We start from the raw sequence: 10,610 nt of genomic DNA on the forward strand, positions 1-10,610 counted from the left end.
CCGACTAATTTGTCAATCGAAATTTTTTCGTTTTCACTAACCTCTGTTGCTTTCTTCGCTATCGGAAGCGAATTATAATGACGAGGAACTTGTTTTAAATCATATCAAAGACGGAGCACATCGAGATGAAATACTAATTTGGTAAGGAATTATAAGCCAAATAAAATAAAAACATCTGCTCTGAAGATAAGGATAGTGCTGACAGATGAACTTCCAATTCATTACGCGCCCGCCGAGCAGCGTGAAATTGATAAACAGATTTCGGATTTCAAAACATACTTTCGCTTTCGATTCTTTACATATTAACAAATATATATCAGAAATTCTATTTGATATAATTCGAAAGTTTAAGCTTACTTTTATAAAATTGCTCTTACAGTCTGCAAAAAATAATAAGCTGGATCCAATTCGAAAATTAAGGAACAACGCAATCATCAACATTAACTGAAATAGATAATTAGATAATTTTAGCTTATACGTCCATTATACATAAAATGCGCACGCGAAAACGTATTCTGCACTTGCGCACACTCATATGCGCAGTCGTAAAAGGTCTTACGCGCACGCGTAAACGCCTCTGCGCATGTGTCAACGCGGCGCATGCGCAGAAAGTTTTTAGTTTTGATGTCCGGATTATAGATTATTCCGAATTATGGGTGTCCGAATTAACGACTTTTGACTGTATATAAATATAGTTAATTTGTTTTATGTGTATATATATATGCAATAATGCATATATACTGGTAAAATAAATTAAGGGAATTTGCATATTTTATCGAATTGCATGAAAAGCACTTAACTGAAAGGAAAACCACTGCTTCTAGATAAAAATGCAAATCGTGTACAGCAAATATGTAAGCGTACACGTGCGTGTAGGTGGAGCCAGCAGAAAAACAGGCTTTGTGAGTGCCTGGAGTGTGAAGCCAATTGCGTTCGCTAGCACACTTTGGTGAATTTCTTGGTGTTAAATTCACATCAGAACAGTAACAATAAGTAACCACCAACATTTAGATGATGGAATGAGGTGGCGAATTGTCTAGAGGCAGACCAATCGCAAGTCTAGATGTGCAGAGATTTTAATTTAACGCCCAGCGTCGTGTGTAACCTATGGAAACAGTTCAAGAATACTGGATCCATCGAGAGAAAGCCTGGGCAAGGTCGTCCAAGAGCCACGGTGACCAGAGAGATCGCTATTTGTCTATTTTAGCAAGGCATAATAAAGGGGCTACAGCTTCTCAGCTCTCTCGGGACCTGTATGCAGCCACAGGAGCCCGTGTAACAAGGGTGAGTGTTTTCAAAATGCTGATTAAGAGAGGGTTGTTTGCCAGAAGACCATCTGTTTGCATCCTGCTCATGCCTATGGACAGGAGAGTCCGATTAGCATGGTGCAGGCAGCATAGTGATTGGAGTACGGAGATTGGAGTAGTGGGTGACCGTTCTGTTTACCGAGGAGTCTCGTTTCAGCCTAAACACCGATTCTCGCCATACTTTCATATGGAGAGAACCAGGCACCCACTATCTACCCTCCAATGTCTGTGAAATCAATTGTGGCGGTGTAATGGTCTGGTCAGGCATCAGATTGGATGGCCGCACACCTCTCAACGTCTTTGACAGAGGCTCTGTGATTGGTGTGAGGTATAGGGAAGAGGTCTTGGAACCCTATGTTTGCCTTTTCCGGGGTGCAGTGGGCCCCGAGTTTTATCTTACAGGATGATAACGCGAGGTCACATAGAGCTCTTCTGGTCAACGAATTTCTCGAGAGTGAGGATATTTGCCGGATGGATTGGCCAGCTAGATCTCCAGACCTCAACACTATAGAGCATGTCTGGGAGCTCTGAGGCGAGGAATTGCAACTCGCAGCCCCCCCCCGCGCTTCTAGAACCATCTAGGAACTGAAAACAACGTTGCTGAATGAGTGAGACCAATTGCAACAGGCACTGATAAACTGCCTTATTTCCAGTATGACATCAAACCGCGAGGCCTGTATGGCTGTAAGAAAGGACCATACCCCTTATTAACCCATTTCTTTTGTGTCTTCTGCAACTGCTGTTTTAGACCTTTAGACTTATTTTGTTTGTATTAAACCAACCTATGTTCACACCAAATTTTATTAAAATCTGTTCAGTACTTCTGTAGATGGTAAATCAAATATGAAAATTCTCTTAATTTCTTTCACCATTGTATATAAATTTTGCAGCTATAGCACAGGACGGTTTTAAAAAAAATTTGATTCAAATTTTTTAATTTGAATTTTTAGCCTATTAGTATATTTCTTTATATATATTGCGTGTGTTTGTACAATGTTATGTTTTCAAACATCATTTAGTATTATTTATTTATTGTCTCCTCTTCTCCCACAAATAGGTAAATAAACAATCTTGCATTGTATACAGGGGTGCACATTTACCACTTTGCCTCAGGTGAAAAAATATGTAGGCATGGCTCTGTTACTCAGTATACCTTAGCAGCAAGTGCTGTGCATATTCATGAAATTTGTTGATTGTAGCTCATGTATTTGATTTTTATTTACAAATTTTCCTTTTCAATTTATACATTAAAAATATATTCATTTATGAACAAGAATTAATAGGATAACTAAAACACTCATACTTTGAGTTATTTTATTTTGATCAGAAATTATTGAATATAAAATATTAGTTTCTTAAATATAATCATATACAATGAAAATAAAGGGAAAATGTAGCAAAGTAGGGAATTCTTTGATGAGGCAAAATTGCATTGATTAATTTAACATTAATGAAATTACGTTGTTTTGATTATGGGATTTTAATGGATTTATGTTACAGCCTCTCAGAAATTAGAATGTAGAAAACATTCGGATTATCATCATCAAGGCCCCAATTAAAAATAAGTATTAAGATAAATTATACTTACTCTATAATATGCCTGACTTTTTCAGTTTTATTGATTTATATATTTCTGTTGACAGAAATTTTGGACATCTTACAATTACAGTGAATTTGCTCAGGAAAAGTGAGAAGAGTGATACTTATTAGTTTGGTTAAAAAGTAAAATGATAAATATTTAAACAGTTCAAAAATCAGTTTTTCTTTTCTGAATGACAACATATTATCTTATAAATAAACTCTCTAAATTCATAGCAATCAAAAGGGTTTTTCATTGTTTAAATTGTATCTGATTTGATACATAAAATAACGAATAAAAGCACAACTTGTATCATCATTCTGAAGTATGTGTCTTGGAAGGATATATATCTAGTTATTATTTGTATTCATGATTCCAATCCATACTTGAATCAGAGAGATTAAATTTTGATCTAATGTATAGCCAAGTAGATCATAAACGTCAAGAACTCTATCTTTAATTTTGGCAACCAGTAAAATCCAGTGATTAGTATTGATGAGTACAGGAATAAAAAGGAAATCAGTACAGGCCAAATCACTTTTTTCCCATATATTCATAGCTTCTCCATATGAATTTAAAAGAGATGACTGATAACGTTTTGCTGTCATTGAAAAAACTTTATAAAGTAATACTAAAAAATCGGATGTGTACACTACATGACTTCCTTGTACTGAATATTAAATTATACACAAGTTTCCTGCATTTGATTTAAACATATTGAATTTACAGTCAACAAATTTTGAATTAAATCTACTTCGTGGGTTAAACCACAATAGAATAAATGGACTCTTCGTATTTACCATAGCGACACTTCGGTGCTGGGTTCACTTAACAGCATTACATCTCATTCATTTTATAATTCAGATTGCACAAAAAATTACATCATCTGAAGAATTACCGCAAGTTCTATTCAAATATTATAATAATCTGAAACTATGTATAAAAGAAATTAAACAAATAAAAAACTTTTTCACGGACGATTCAGCGGTGCTTACCTAATGCGCATGCTCTGCTAATTTATCTCACTACATGGTGAACAAAACATTTTCATTACAAATTGAAAAAGATAGAAAAACATAAAACACAAAGTACAGTTAAAACAATTTTTACAATTAAGATTACAGTTTCTACGCAAAACAAGCTAATAAATAATAATTCCAGAATGAATTCAGCATAATTTAATTTGCAATATTAAAAGAAGACATTACTTTGTTGTTGCAAAGCTTCTTTTCTCTAGATTGACAACAAATCCACTATTCTGCTGAGTTTCAAATTTAAACAAACATGGCTGTCATGGTAATCAAAAATCATGCTTAGCCGCACTTAAAAAATTTAAATTGTTGATAATTTCACAATTATTGAATGCAAGTTAACTAAAGGCAGAAAAATCTTGGCTCAATCATATGCTGCACCAGTCGACATGTTGTTTACTTGTCTTAGGCTTGGACACGCCATCTTATGACACATTGGCTATGCCCAGGCCCAGACATTGAGACACAGGGCCCCTAGGCACTTGACATTTTTGTGCCCCACCATCTCGAAATTGTTTTGGAAATTTAGCAAATTAAATGCACTAGTACGGAACATATAATTTTTAATCGACATTAATAAACATCCGCATTCAGAATAATACAGTCTGTGTTACTATAGTTACGTTATTCTGTAAAATTTATAGAATCGTACGACAAACTTTCTTCTGTGCAAAAGAACGAATGACGCTATCATAATCAATGGACTGCATTATTTCTGACTCTATGTACATTACAGAGAGTGAATTGAGCCTGTTCTCTCCTATGTTAGATCTTAGTAATTTATTATTACTAAAACATAGCCACATCATTAAAATAAAAATATTTCTTTCACTCATCCAAGATACAGAGCAATCCAGAAACCAAAAGACAAAACTTATTTACCTGGGTAGTGTGATGATGAATCGAAACCAATGCTGATGCATGGGAAATAAAAACTCGAAGAAGTTGATTCATCTTATTATATTATATCTGCACTACAACATAATACAATTATATTAAAATATATACATTATAGCAATTTTTGGGACATTTCACTGCCCACTAAAGTTTTTAAATATCTTAATCCGTTCGCGTCACGGGGGCAAAAGAAATACCCCCCTTTTTTTTCCTTCTCTACTTCAATGACAGCCAACGCCATCTGTACCTCGTACATCAAATGAAGAGGGGATTTATTTTTAATGTTTGTAAGATACTAATCAGTTTCACAACACTTCCACCTTTTTGATTTTCAGAAGCAAAGTCAAATAATGGTATCCTTAGTACAGGAACACACTTCTAGAGGGTACAGTGTACGTACAGGGCGAATCAGTATTCCATTTCCAGTTTTCACTTTTACAACTCTTATACTTCCATCTTTGTACAAAGTTCTTGGACACGAGTGATTGGCCAGTTCACTCATTTAAAGTTCTCACAACCTATTAACACAATGTCTCCAACTTTTAATTCACAGTCCTTTTGTCCATGCTATTCTAACTGTCCAAGATACTCTTTGGGGAAACGGCTCCGAAATTTTTCTGGAAGCTCCAGATAGAAACGCTGACGAGCCAAGAGTTTATTTCTAGCTAAGGTATCCAAATCTGCTGTACCTGAAACCTCAATGTCCTGTAAGAACATGGAAGGCGTTAATGGTAGAAGATCCTCAGAGTCATTTATAAGTAAGTGGTCGACAGTTTGTTACGGCTTCCACATCACAGGTGATGGTGGGTAACTCTTCGTAATTGACTGCCAGCTTGTCCTAAGACTCTCACAATCAAATCTTTGGTTTTGCGGATTAGACGCTTCCACCATCCGCCCCACCAAGCAGCAGTGGGCGGAATGAATTTCCAAGTGATAGGATGCAAAGTTTCCTGAACAATTACTTTTACCCAGTTGACTTTTTTCAGCAGTGCACATGTACCGACGAAATTTGTGCCGTTGTCTGAGTAAACTATAGATGGCCTACCTCTTCTCGCTATGAACCGACGGAACGCTTGAATGAAGCATTCGGTACTTACGGATGTCACTAAATCCAAATGTACACGTCGATACACAGCACATGTAAACACTACTGCGCAGGCTTTGTTTTTATTTTTGAGAATCAGAGGGCCACATAAATCTATCATCAAATGCGAAAGCATCTTGAATTCTGTCTAATGATAATTGAATGGGTGCAATAGCCTTAGGTTTTGCTGACAATCGTTTACAACGAACGCACTTTTTCACCACCGATCTAATTCGGCGTCTTGCACCAATGATCCAGAATTCTTCTCTAATTATAACAGTTAATGCTTATACGCCGGCATGAGAATGCTTTAAATGGTAATCTCTAATTAAACAATCAACAATATAATGCATAGAAGGCAATAAAATCGGAATGCATAAGAATCATCTCGTTCGATGATTTTCGTTTTTACTCTTCTTAAGGCACTCTGATCTCGTATGGTCAAAAGACCATTGATGGAGTCACCAGTCCTCTAGAAAACTCTCCCCCTGAACAAGTGAAAGTAGGATTTTAAATTCCTGCATCTCGAAAGGAGACAGGAAAGGCTCTTTATTTACAATTTTTGATAAATATCTTTATCCAACCTAAAACTCTTAACATTTTTGAAAATTTACAGAACTTTTCACACCACTTTATCCGCTTTTGTAGTTATACTAAGATTTACATTTAAATTTATGCTTTTCCTGCGCTCTGGAAAAAACTAAAGTTTCATTTGGCATAACCCCTCATTTCGGCAAGCTATCTTTAGGACCTTTGAGCCAAACAGGCCCTTTCCACCGATTTAATTCGGAAAACTGAAGACGGGAACAACCACGAGAAGGTAAATCAGCTGGGTTAGAATGACCCGGTACAAATGACCACTGATTTGCTTTAGTGAAAGTGCAAATTTCCTTCACGCGATTGCCCACAGAAGTCCCCCATGCATCATTTCTTTGAATCCTAGATATATTCGTGGTGGAATCGGTCCAAAAATATTTTGGGATGTCATCTAATGTAAGACCTTCTGTCACGTATTTGGAAAGACGCACGCCCAAAAGACATGCCATAAGTTCTAGACGAGGAATAGTAAGTTCTTATAAGGGTGCGATACTTGATTTAGCCACTACAAAACTGATTGTTTCTTCTTTAGTTTCACATCTCAAAAATATTACTGTGGTATAAGCATGCTGGCTAGCATCACAAAATACATGATGTGTCCAGGAACTTCTATTTCCAAAACCTATACGTCTATTCAACCTGTTTGCCTATTAGCTGTATTCTCAACTTGTTCAAAATTTGTAATTTCTTATATCACCTCGAAAATTTACTTTTGATACTATCTGATAATGGAGTATCCTAGTCTGCTTTTATCACCCAAATTTCCTGTAGCGGTAATTTTGCAGGTAATGAAACAGGTGTCAAGAAACCCAAAGGATCGAACATTGTCTGCGTTAATAACAAAACCTCTCTTTTAGACAAATTGTCCGAAACCAATACAGTCTTAATTTCAATATAAAGGTTATCTTCTATTCTGTCCCACATAATCTCTAAAACTGGTACAGAATTCGCCATTGTGGACTCAACGCGCAAAGCACTTTGGGTTAGTTCCACATCTTGTTTCTACTGGGCCATAGGTCCACATACGTAAGTCCATTTTCGCTTCAGCTAATATTTCAGTAGAATATTTCACAAAATTCACAAGCTCTTTTTCGTTATCAACAGAAGTCACACAATTATCAATATAAAAGGATTTATTTAATTTCTGAGCAATAGAACTTTGTTCCTTTGGTACTTTTGCCAAATGAACTGAAATAACCGACCCTAATAGAAAAGGGCTGGACTTTACTCCAAAAACTACCCTTGTATGGCGGGAAACCTTCAGCACATTATCTTTCTCCTACCATAAAAAAAAGTCCCTTTCTTCTTTCCGTAATTCAATCTGTAAAAATTCACGCCGGATATCGGAGGTTACGCCAATGCATTTTTCTCTAAATCTTAACAAAATTGAAGGGATTTCTTCTATTAAATTCGGTCCTTTTACTAAGTAATCATTAAGGGAGGGCGATCTATTAACTTTACATGATGCGTCAAAAACAGATCTTATCTTAGGCGATACACTGTCTGGTTTAAATACTGGGTTGATGTGGTAAGTAGTGCCCCTTAAAATTCAGTTCATCGTTTCGTATTATTTCAATTACATCCTCCTCAATCCATTCATTAAAATTCTATCATATTCTTCATATTTATGAAAAGACTTGAGTTGTCGGGTAACACTAAACACTCCTTTTTCTGCTACATGACGATTTGGAGCAATTATGTGCTATATACAAACCAAGGTAATCCGACACAATAACGGCCATCTTCGTTTTTGGAAAGGGAGTATAAAAATTGTTCGTGGGAAATTTCTTCCAGCAGCGTTAGTTGAATTCTGATGAGCATCTAATATTGCGATCGTTTCAAAGTGCCAAAGATAGGAGATTTTAAAGTCGTAGCCCACTAAACTTGCACACAAAATGGAAGCATCTTTACCTTTGTGATTAAAAAATTCCTCCGATGCACTACAAACTGTCCAACGAAGTTTCATACAAACTGCTATTAATCCTCCTTTAAATTTTTTACTGATCCCGTGAGAATTTTTCTATAAATATCACTACCGATGAGCATTTCTATTTTTGGACAATTTACTCCCAAATCCGACAACCAAATGTTGTTTCGATTTACTTCTTTTAATATTAGACCCTTGGGTACCCGAAGTATATACCCACATATTATGTCTTGATCTAAAAATTCAAATTTTAGATCTGAATACTTACAATGACTGGCTGAATATAATTTTACCCGATATTTGTTATGCAACATTGATTCTGTTCTGGCACCTCCAAATAAAGTAAGAGCAATCGGTAACCACAATTCAGTGGCTAATGATTTCGAAATGTACGATTTCTGGGAACCACAATTTTAGAATCCTCTACCATCTTTATGCTTTTTGACACCAGCTACTCTTACGCATAAAGTCATTAAAGCAATGTCAGCGATACAAGTTTGCCTGGCTGTAGCCGTGTGTATGTTGTCTATTTCTGATTTTTCTGTTGGAGGTTCAGTTTCATTATTAATATCTAGAACACAAAATAACTGAGTGTGATTTACCACAAGTAAAACATCTAACAAACTGTTTACAGAACTTTGCCGTATGATTTGGTTCCAAGCATTTCAAACAAAATATTTTTCTCTTTAACTTTAGAAATCCTTTCATTAGAGATAACGAACGTGCATCGTAACAATTTTTACTATCATGCATTTTACCACAAAAAATACAAGCATATTCTTTAGTTGTAAGAAAAGCTGTGGCAGTAGGAACATTTGCCTGTTTCTTAAATTTAAATTTACTTTTTGTTTCCCTCCTTGCTTTATCGTGATATCGTTCTGTACGACTAATAGCATCGAGTCCATTACTCTCCAATTTTAATCTCTCCTCACCCTCTACTTCAGCCTTTAAAAATTTCATTAAGTTGGTAAGGCGAGAAAGATTAGTTCCTTCAGGCTGGTTAAAGAGCGAACTCCTTTGCCACACCTTTAACACATCCTCCGTGAGACACAATTCCACCATCGGAAATAACCACGATGTGTTTTCGCTCGATTTAAGACCTAAAGATTCTAAGGCTCTCACCTGAGCTTTAATTTTAGCATACAGTTTATCAAGAGGTAATTTATCCTTGTGATCTGCCTTCACATTAGAAACAATTAATTTAATTAATTCCCTAATATACACTTCTACTAATAATTCAGGTTTCCCAAAACGTTCCTTCAAAGCTAAAGCAGCTTTATCTTAATTTTCCGAAGTCACCGGATAGCTTTTAATAAATTCTTTAGCACGTAATCCGGGCTTCATACACTGAATCAAATAGGAAAATTTTTCACTTTCATATAAATCAGAGTCAGTGTGAAGTTTCCCAAACTGCAACCAAAACGTTAGCCAATTTATCAATTCCCCATCAAATATCTTAAGTTCGATTTTCGGAAGTCTATACGGTTTACTCTTACTGCAACAAACACCAGCACCATCATTTGGTCTCGTTTCTAAATTGATTTCACCTGAAAATTGCAATTTTTCATTAATTTTCCGAGTTAATGTTATGAAATCATCGGAATACACCTCGCGAATTTCGATTTCTTTAGTAAAATCATCCTCTAAAGTTTTCCCGTCTTCAGTTAACAAATCAAGAATTTTATCATCTAGATTTTTTATATCTGGATATACACTTTGTAGTTTAGTAAGTTTATCTTGTATTAAATCATCTGTATTAAATTATCTGTAGAAAAAGGAATAATTTGCCCCACTCGGATCCAAAATTTTGGCGTTTTGCTATTGATTATAGAAAACTGAACAGTTTAACCAAACTTCTGGTTTACCCTTTACCGGTATTTGAGGAGATAATAAGAAAAATTAGGTCTACGAAATTTATGACCACACTCGATCTTACATCAGGGTAATTTCAAATAGCCATGAAACCGGAAGACATAACCATAGTGGCTTGGCTTTTAAACATAATATCATAAGTCAGGCACCTATGCGTTTTTACGCATGCCGTTTGGACTTTGCGGGGACACTTCAACTTTTCAACTCGATATGGACATTATTTTACGTCCTGTCCTCGAGAAATCCACTCTAATTTATTTAGATGATATCATTATAACAAGCGACACCATTGAAGAACATGTAAAAGACCTCCACG

This window comes from Stegodyphus dumicola, chromosome 12 (genome assembly GCF_044657685.1).
Source record: "Stegodyphus dumicola isolate Sdum_Otavi_A_Nest chromosome 12, ASM4465768v1".
NCBI lineage: Eukaryota > Metazoa > Arthropoda > Arachnida > Araneae > Eresidae > Stegodyphus > Stegodyphus dumicola.